At 36.1% G+C, this 9,131-nt stretch overlaps 1 long non-coding RNA gene across 1 annotated transcript in view; it reads left to right on the top strand.

Annotated features, from left to right (window-relative positions):
- Nucleotides 1–53: 53 nt before the first annotated feature.
- LOC121663321 overlaps nt 54–9,131 on the top strand; it is a 130,092-nt gene continuing 121,014 nt past the window's right edge. The window contains exons 1-3 of the long non-coding RNA XR_006015600.1: nt 54–582; nt 3,116–3,316; nt 4,470–4,514. This is a non-coding gene — a long non-coding RNA (uncharacterized LOC121663321). The remainder of the gene's footprint in view (nt 583–3,115; nt 3,317–4,469; nt 4,515–9,131) is intronic.

Raw genomic sequence — 9,131 nt, 5'->3', positions numbered from 1 at the left:
GCGTGGGGCCGGCGCAGGCGCTGCTCCGGGGCCGCTGGGCCGATGCCCGGCGCGGCTGCGGGGCGCGGGAGGGCTGCGGTCTGCGCCGGTAGCCGCCGTGGCACCGAGCCCGGCGTAGGTGTGCGAGGCGGGGTGGCTTTCCCTGCGCGGTAGATGGGGTGTGCACGTGGCTCGAGTGCCGTAATAAGAGTGTAGCTCTGCTAGTGTAAGTTAACCGCTTTTTGAAATAACTTGGTTTTGGAAGACATGGTGTATGCCGGCTGGGGTGCGGGCAGCTCACGCTGGTTTTGTTTCGTTTGTATTATTTGCGAGCTAAGGATAGACAAAAGGCCTTCCCAAGGCTGCCAGCAGGGTAGGAAGAAGTCTACTAGCTCCATACTTTTATTATCACCTGACCGTTGTCACAAAAAACCGAAAGAAACAAACAAAAAAAACCCAAAACCCGCACAAAAGCCATCTAAAAGCAAAACCAGGAAATGCTACTCCTTTCAATGCCCCCGGACTGCTGTCAACTGCAAGCAGCCATCAATGCATTCAGTGCTTGTGCATGAAAGATCGCTCAGCCGTGTTGGCAGACAGAAGGTAGTGTGTCCTTATTGTGGTGAAATGTGATTGTAAAAATCTCCCATCTTAACTCTTCCATAAACTTTCCTTCATCTGAATCTTTTTGCTGCTCAGCAGGCTCTTTTGTGCTTTTAGGGTGGACCAACGTGCTTTAAACTTCTATTCTACTTGTTTCTTGCTGTTCCAGAGCACCTATTTTTTTCATCCTAAGATTATTTTTTGTTGATCTGTAACAAGTCAGACTTTTTATATGCTGTTTATGGCATGCATTGAAGGGAGATTGGTTTGTCATCACCGGTTGCTCTGGTTCTTAGTGAAATTTGGACCTTCTGTTCTTCAGAATATGAACTAAGTGCAATGAATCAGTGCAACGTCATGCTTTAGACCCATGAAAGCTGAAGGAAGGAAAGCACAATTGTATTGAGTTATATTGTTTTGTTAAAGTTATAATAAGCTGTGAAGTCAAACACCCAGAGATTAAGAAACTCCATATTTAATTTGCCTTTCCACATTAGTTACTTGTATAAACATATCTTTTTTAAGAAGGCCCCTGCCAATTTGCCACTTATGCCACTTAGCAAATGGATTGGCAGATAAGAGCTTTTCTTTTTCTCCTCATTCAGTGCAGATCCAGGTCTCATTCGTTGCTACATGTCACCAGTCAGGCCTCAGGCTACATATGATTTTAGCAATTTAATGGATCTGCAGTCAGAATAATTGTTTTTTTTTGTTTTGGTTTTGGTTTTTTGTTTTTTGTTTTGTTTTTTTTTTAATGTGAGGGAAGGACCAATACCTAATTAGGGTCTGAAATTTTTAGTTCAAAGGTTACCAAATTGATATCTGAAGACTTTGAGAATGCTGAGGGATGGTTTTGATGCTTGTATTCATAAATTTATCCATGATACAGAGCAGAGAGTATGGCATAGTCTGCTGAATTCTCATGCTGTTTAAAAGACACAACTTACATCTCTATAAACTGGGTAGATGTCATTCATCAAACGCATAAATCAAAAAAAAATCTTGTAATTCTTTTGCTTTTTAAAATAGACTAGGATAGAACTAATTTTGCTTTGGGTGGTTCCTTGAGCTACTGTTTCAGGGTTTACCTTTCAAGACAAATCCATTTTAAGTCTTCAACATGGATCTTCCTGAATTAACTTTTTGTCATTGTTTTTTGTTTTGTTTGTTTGGGAGGCTTCACCTCTCATGCAATTAGAGGAAGTTCAAAAATAGGATTTATACTTAATGAGAGCACTGTCCAAAGATCAAATGACCTTAGGCCAGGTTTTCCACTTCTGTACAGCTCACTCCTCCCACCCCCCAAAAACAAACAAAACATTTGTCTGCCAAATCAGAACACAACACACAAATCTATCTGTTGTGAAACTCATGGTTTCCTTGTCACGTATCGCAGAGGTAAGGGCTGGAAGACGGAGCTCTGTGAGATGGGCCAGTCAGCAGGCTGGCTGTAGTTACAGCTCCTGGTCTTTTTGTTTGTTTGTTTTGTTCTTATTTTTTGTTTTGAGAGACAAAAGTTGAGATTCATTGTGCTGTGAATTCATCTTAAGTGCCTGAAACTGCTATATTTTTTTTGTTTGGAAATGTGATTCTTAAACAATCCTTTGTTTTTAGAGTCATCTGGAGGCTTGAGTCTTCAAAGTTTTTGTGGTTTTTTTTCAATTTTTTTTGTAAGTCTAAGTAATATGGTCTGTATATACACTGAAATCAGAATGAACTGTGTGAAAAAGTCACATATCAGTGAATAATCAATATTTACAATGCTACCAGATACTCATATTCGTAATAGTTTTGTAGCAATGCATTGTTTTGTATTTTCTTAATGCGGTGTATGAACAGCGGGTATCAAATGGGATATATTGTTGAAAGGAACTGCTACAGTGTGGTACCAAAGATCTATTTTATTCAGTGATGGGTTTTTTTGGTCTGCTTTTCTTCTGATGAGTGTCTCTGGACTTTGTTTTAGCTATAGTACTTATGAAGTATCTGGTGATACCTTGAGTACAAATGTGAACCAAAGCTGAGAGTACAATCCAGGATGCACAGATACTTTAGAGCAGTTTCAAAAACTTCTACATTCAGGCAAAAATAATTTCCCACCTATCTGTAGTTACACTTTGAAATGACGTCTGCTTAAATGCAAAGGAACAATTTTCTTTTCCTTGAGAAGAAAGAAACAGGTTTAAAAATTTACAGAGTAATTAGATTTTCCAGTTCCCTTGACCTACATTTATTGCTGAGATTAGAAACTGCAGTGTTCAATAACTATGTTCTGGCAAGTTTTATGTGACTTCTTTGCCACTCTTAGTTTATTATGGTTAATAAAAAAGAAATATTTGCTTTGGAGGTACTTTTAGTCCTCTACTTAATATTTGTTCTGTAGAGGAATGGATACTTAGGATTTTTTCTCACCTCTTCAAATAGCACATCAAATTAATTACTTAATATTAGGGAAACCAGTATCTTTAGTTATAATTATTCTAGATGATCATTTGCTCTGCCACATTTATAACATTTCTTTTTTATTCAACAGCTAAACCAGCACAAAAATCCCAAAGTTCAGGAGCGAACAGTGGCTTTAGAATGCATCCCTCTAGTGCTGCACAGCCTGGGCTTTTGGAACAGTAGGTCCTCATTCAGCTGTGCTGTGGCCAGGTGAAGGGCTGCCTTGTAGCTGCAGCCCAGCCTTTATTTCAGCAGAAGCTGCAGTAACTGCAATGTTGAGGTTGGAAAGGTAAGCCTGACAACCAGGCCAGTTAGCATTTCCCAAACCTAGAAAAAAAATCTTGAACATATTTGAATGTAAGAGCATCTAGTTTATGAAAATGTAAAGACTCATTAGGTTAGTTCTTATTTAAGTTGATTTACTCCACCAAGATGCAATAGGAGGGAGTAGAGATTCTTCTGAGATTTTATATATTTGGCAGGAAAAAAATTACTCTAGGTAAGCAAGCAAGTGAGAACAGTGCCAAGCTAGCTTCCCTGCAGACTTAAAGTATTATCTTTTTAATGATTTAGCAGTTATGAAAATGCCAGCATTAGTCTTAAAATACGTTTAAGTGCCAAAAAATATGCAAAAGGCTTGCCAATTCACACATGCACTCTCTTCTGGTAAACACTGAACGGAAGAACTTTGAAAAATGGAACACTTACATATTTCTAAATCGTGCTGCTCCATAAAGAAGCTTTTGTAAAGTAAGTCCCACATTATCTTTTCCCTTAGAGCCAGATTGTCACCTGACTCTATTGTAAGCTGCACTTTGAAGAGAACACAGATATGTGTTCGCTATAATAGGGCTTGCATTCACCATCCACAGGGCTCCCTAATTTTCAGGTGAATCTAGACCACTGCTACAGCTGCCAACAAATATCTTTTCCTTCAGTTTATTGTTGTTGAATAACATGTATGAATTGTCTGCAGTTACACTATTACTGTCTGCCAGTCCAGCTTTATAATCTTGACTTTTATCAAAAAGTATAGTCAGCACTTCTCTGATGTCTGGTAAAAGTGACCCTGACAGTAAAGATAGGGGTTAGTATCAAATGCTTATAAATGGGGATGAATAATAGTCACCATTTAATTGAAAGGGGGAATCAATTACATGCAGTTACGTTCATTTGAATGTAGGCATCTGACCATGTTTATTTTTTTATATTTAGAAAATTGCCTGGTTTTTTGTGCTTTTTTTTTTTGTGTTCAGTGAACTGTGATTGGTTTGGATTTGCTTAAAATTGAACATTTAGCAAAATAGAAAAAGTAGTACTTTAAATAATTGTTTATCATATATTATTTGGCTTCTATGATAAAGTTATATACTCAACTTCATTCAAAATACCTGAAGAAGATTTTTTTAAACTAATACAAAATTCTTTTATCTTTGTCATAGAGACAATCTAAAACCTGAAGGATTTGTCCAGATTCCATGAAATAAGTAAGTAGAAATTAAGATCAGTGTTGGATATTTCAGATTTTCTGTGAGATTCTGTGATCTTAAATTAGGGGTTAAGCTCCTAAATCCATAAAGCTTTGTTAATGGTATCTCCTGTTGTTTAGTTTTATAGTCATAAATATTCCTCCCATGAAAGGTGCATTTCACAATTGTGTCCTTAGTATTTACTCCTCCTTAGTTATGAATTCATTGCCATAACACTTTTTTTTAATTCAAGTTTTGATTTAATTCTGTTAGTAGACTATTTTTAGTGCAAGTGGATGTAGTTTGGAGAGACTATATGACTTATCAGCCTTGTTCAGTGATAAAGTTATGCCTTCCAGTGATGGCAGTGAAATCCTGCTTTATGTGCAAAGAAAATTAGAAGTGTGGCTCCATGAAGATTGTAATAGTATGGGGTTCTTTGTTGGTCCTCGTTCAGTTTCCTGAGTAAAAAAGGATAAATTATATCTAGATTTTGAGGAGTTGGGCTTCTTGGAAAGATAGGACTTCACTTACTCAAAGCTGCAAAAAACCCAAATAGTTTTGGAGGTCTACCTGTGGTTAGGATGTTGTCACTCCCAGAGCAGCAGCAGCAAGCCTGTGATAAGCACCAGCTGCTCCACTTTCCTAGTTTAATGTGCAGAGGAAACTGGACCATGAACTGAGTTGCTAAGAGATGGACACATGTTCTATTTGGCTAAATCTGTGCAGTATGTTTTCCAGCAATGGGCTGAGGGAAAAAGTTTATAGTGGCCTTACATCAAAACCATGTAGCTCTTTCTGGCAGAACCTAATTATTCAAAACCAGGTTAATAATAAAAGGGGAGTTGTATTATTATCAAGTGCATCAAAAATGGAAGAGTAGAATGTCATTTACGCAATCTTCTTTCCTAATCCAGCAAAAGTCTTCTTGGCTAGACTTGGCACTTGAGTCTCACAGAACAGGTCATTTATTTATTATGTTTATTTTGTTATGTTTGTGTAGCCAGGTTACTGACTATTTGACCCTGTCTATTTCTGATATGACATTGTATAAATCTAGCAAAAGCATTTGTATGACAATGCACACCTTTTTTTGACTGTAGAAAAACTTAGGAATTTGTGGCAGAAACATTGGGGCTTGACCAAGCTATGTTTTATGAGGAAATGTGCTAAATAGCAGTGGAAGCTATTTTGTGTACCTGTGAGTTCAAGAAATACTTGTGATAATTGCTAAAGGTAATTCTACATGAACAGTAAGCAGTTACTAAGTTTTGCTCTTATATCTGGTTGAATTTCAAAGGTAAATGGAAAAAGTGATTACTGCAAAGGTGTGGTGGCAGAGAAGGCAATAAAAAAACACTGAGTGTTCCTCTCTACTGTTTTAATCTGAAGACTTAATTCCAAAATGTTGGTTCTTGACCCTTATACATTTAGTCAGGCTTAACATTTCTTGCTGGAAGATACCTTTAAAAAAGAGTAGATAATAAAATCATAGAATCATTTAGGTTGAAAAGACTCCAAAATACTGATAGATCTGTACAACAGTATGGGTGGAGTAGACTTATAATAGGTAGCCCACGAATTTTTAATCATAGTTAGTCATTATCATCTTTATGACCCATTACAAGACTCTTAAGATTGATTATGGGCTGCTTGAAAACATCCAGACTTGCAAGCTGATCATTGCTCTGCTTATACGGGGATATTTGATGACTGCCTGTGTTACTGCCTTTGGAGTCAAATTACAGTGGGGCCTGGTATTATCACTTTTATTTCAGAGCTTTTGTTTCAGACTGTGGTTCAGCTACTGTTACTAAATATATGCAGCAGAGCTGTTTGCAATTTAAGAGTTGAACCTCCTGGTGTTAAGAGACCAGCAGAAGGTAGCATTTAAGCTATGCCTGAGGGCTCTGCTGAGGTCAAAGGCACAGATGTGTGCCTGGTTTGTTTTTGCACATAGAAGATCATGCAAGGACAGTCTGTGGGCAAAGAGAAGATTTGCATATAAATGTACATGTTGGTAGCAGTAGGAAATCACTGTGGTGGCTCTGGATTTTAGCCTAGTGAGTTCCATATGCTTTGGGTTGTGTTGTTCAACTTCTGAACAGGTGAAATATGTTTTCTATGCATGGTATATAATATCAAATATATAATATCAAATGGTATTGGTATGGGGGATGGATTCAAACAAATATGTTATTAGAGCTAGCTAGGACTCCTTCAAGTTCTCTTCTCCCTAGAAAAAAAAAAGTTTTATTGAAGAATTGTATTTATCTTGACAAATTGTATCCAGAAAGCTTTTCAGGATAGAATCCGTACTTGAGAAAGATCATCAGAATGGTCGGATGGTTGGAGCATTGAGACCCAGTAATCTCCAAATTAGGAAAAGCCAAGTAGGGAATTTCTAGTTGTTATTCTCACCAATGCTCTGAGTGCTTTCCTTTATTGCACAATCCATGTTAATTATTTAAGTATTTACATTTATTTAAATTTGAATTATTTAGATTGCATATTTTGATAAGTATCTGTTGAATATTGCTTCTTTTTGTAAATATTAGGGATTTCTCCTCTCATGCAACTAGTATGATAGTGGTCCACTATATATATGGAAGTAGTCTTGAGAACCATTCACCAATGATACAGTTTTTCTTAATAGTAATTTCAATTTCCCAAATTTGAGGAAGACAGAAGAAAAAAAAAAATGCACTTACATAAAATATGCAGTTGCACAGAATAAAATCAAGTTTTCCTCCTGGAGTTTCCCCAGAGTTAGTATATTAGGCTTTAGTTACTACTTTATAATAACTACTGTTTGTTTCCAGTAGAAGCTGAGTAAATAATTACTGAACTTTATCCTGAGAAACAATAAATGTGGGCAATTTCAAATCAAAGACTGGGGGTGTTTGATTCTATAATTCAACTTGTCATTGAGACGTGTTAACAGCCTCACATCTTTCAGTGTAATGAGGCTCAGATTTTACTATTGTCTAGGTAACAACTGATAAAATATTGGTGGGAGTGGTATTTAGTCTAAGTGTGCTGTAAATTAATACCTTTTCTACTGCTTGTAAAGCTTTTTTACTGCTTGTAAAGCTGAACCACAGTAAAAGTTGATCTGTCCATTGGTTTATTAAAGTTCCCTATTTCCTGAGTTTGGGAGCAAATCCAGCTGTTTTGGATTCCTCCATAGAATAAAAATGTTTTCTACTCTGGTAATTAAGTGTTTCTCAGGAAGAAGAGAGAAGTTTTGTTATCGTTTTAGGATTTATCTGGTCTGCCTGTTGCTCGTATTGATAGACAATGCCTCTTCAGGTTATGGCCTTGTCAGTCATCTGAAGGATACTTTTTAAATTATTATTCTACCTTTGCTATACTACTTCATTTGTTGTCCTATTAAATTAAATAACTAACACAACAAATTCCATCCTTCCACAATGCTTGTGCAAGCTTTGTAACTTTACTTCACTGACCATATTACATAGAACTGTTCATGTAATCTTAGTTGACTTACATTATGACATTGTAGTTCTATCTTTATAATAAGATTTCCTAAAATATTCTTTTCAGCTTTATCTCAATGCTTCCTTACTTATGTGACTCTGCTTATTGAGTTTTCAGGGATGCTGCTGAGTTCATCGTCATTCTCAACAGATGAAGTGGAGTGTAGAGGAGTTACAAAGTTTTAGCAGTGTTATGCATATTTAGAATTAAAATTTGATTTTAAAAAGCTTCATTTTCCATTTAACATAAGTTTTAATATTGCTTTTACTGGGATAAAGTAGTAATAGATGAGTAAAATTTCTGATTAAATTAAAACTGATTCTTCTGAATGAGTACTTAATATTTTCACTGTGGACAAAGGGTAGGTGAAAAAAATGTAAAATTTCTTAAAAGTGTATCTCCTTAAGTTACATGTATATAAATTTTATACTAAATTTGAACCCTGGGATTAGGGTTAATTCTTCCTTAATTATAATTTTAGTAGCCAGTTTTAGTATTTCTCACACGATGGAAAAGATCTAACTTTCTTATGATTTTTATATTATTTCCTGAACCTTACTGTTACTATTTTTAAGAGTTTAGATAAGGTGTCTTTATATAGGAAAGAAAATTCTGGCAATAGCAATGCATTACTGGAAGCATAAAAGATGTCACAAACAACATTTTCTTTTTCTTCCTTATGATAATTATAGACCTGATTTCTGTGGCTCAGTGTTTGTCACTCTACTTCTGCCTGAATAATGAACACTAATCCTAGGAAGAGGCCAAAGATCTCATGGATTAAACATATCCCATGGATTGCTAGTATTAGCAGGAAGCTTGTAAGAATGATCCACCAATGACAGTGCTTTACTACAGATCTTGTCAATTTGAGTTTTAAAAGAAAAGAAGATATTGTGGTTTAAATTAAGTTTAAAATAGGATTTAGAATTTGACTGAGGACAAATCTAGTTTAGATTATTTAGAAGGCATAGGCTTCGCAAGTCATATCCCGATTACGGAAATGCTAAAAGGTCAGTTGTATTTGCAACTGCAAATTTGTTGCTATTCAAAGTGGTGACATGTCTTTTGAAATCATCTATTAGAGTCAAGATACTTGCCTTGAAATGTGGCTGAAACCAGATTTTGCAATTG

The sequence above is a fragment of the Corvus kubaryi genome, unplaced genomic scaffold (assembly GCF_017639235.1).
Source record: "Corvus kubaryi isolate FWS band 111438036 unplaced genomic scaffold, C.kubaryi_AGA036_p1.0 129, whole genome shotgun sequence".
Classification (NCBI taxonomy): Eukaryota; Metazoa; Chordata; class Aves; order Passeriformes; family Corvidae; genus Corvus; species Corvus kubaryi.
The sequence above is the reverse complement of the archived record's forward strand: the minus strand, read 5'-3'. Positions and strand labels throughout refer to the sequence as shown.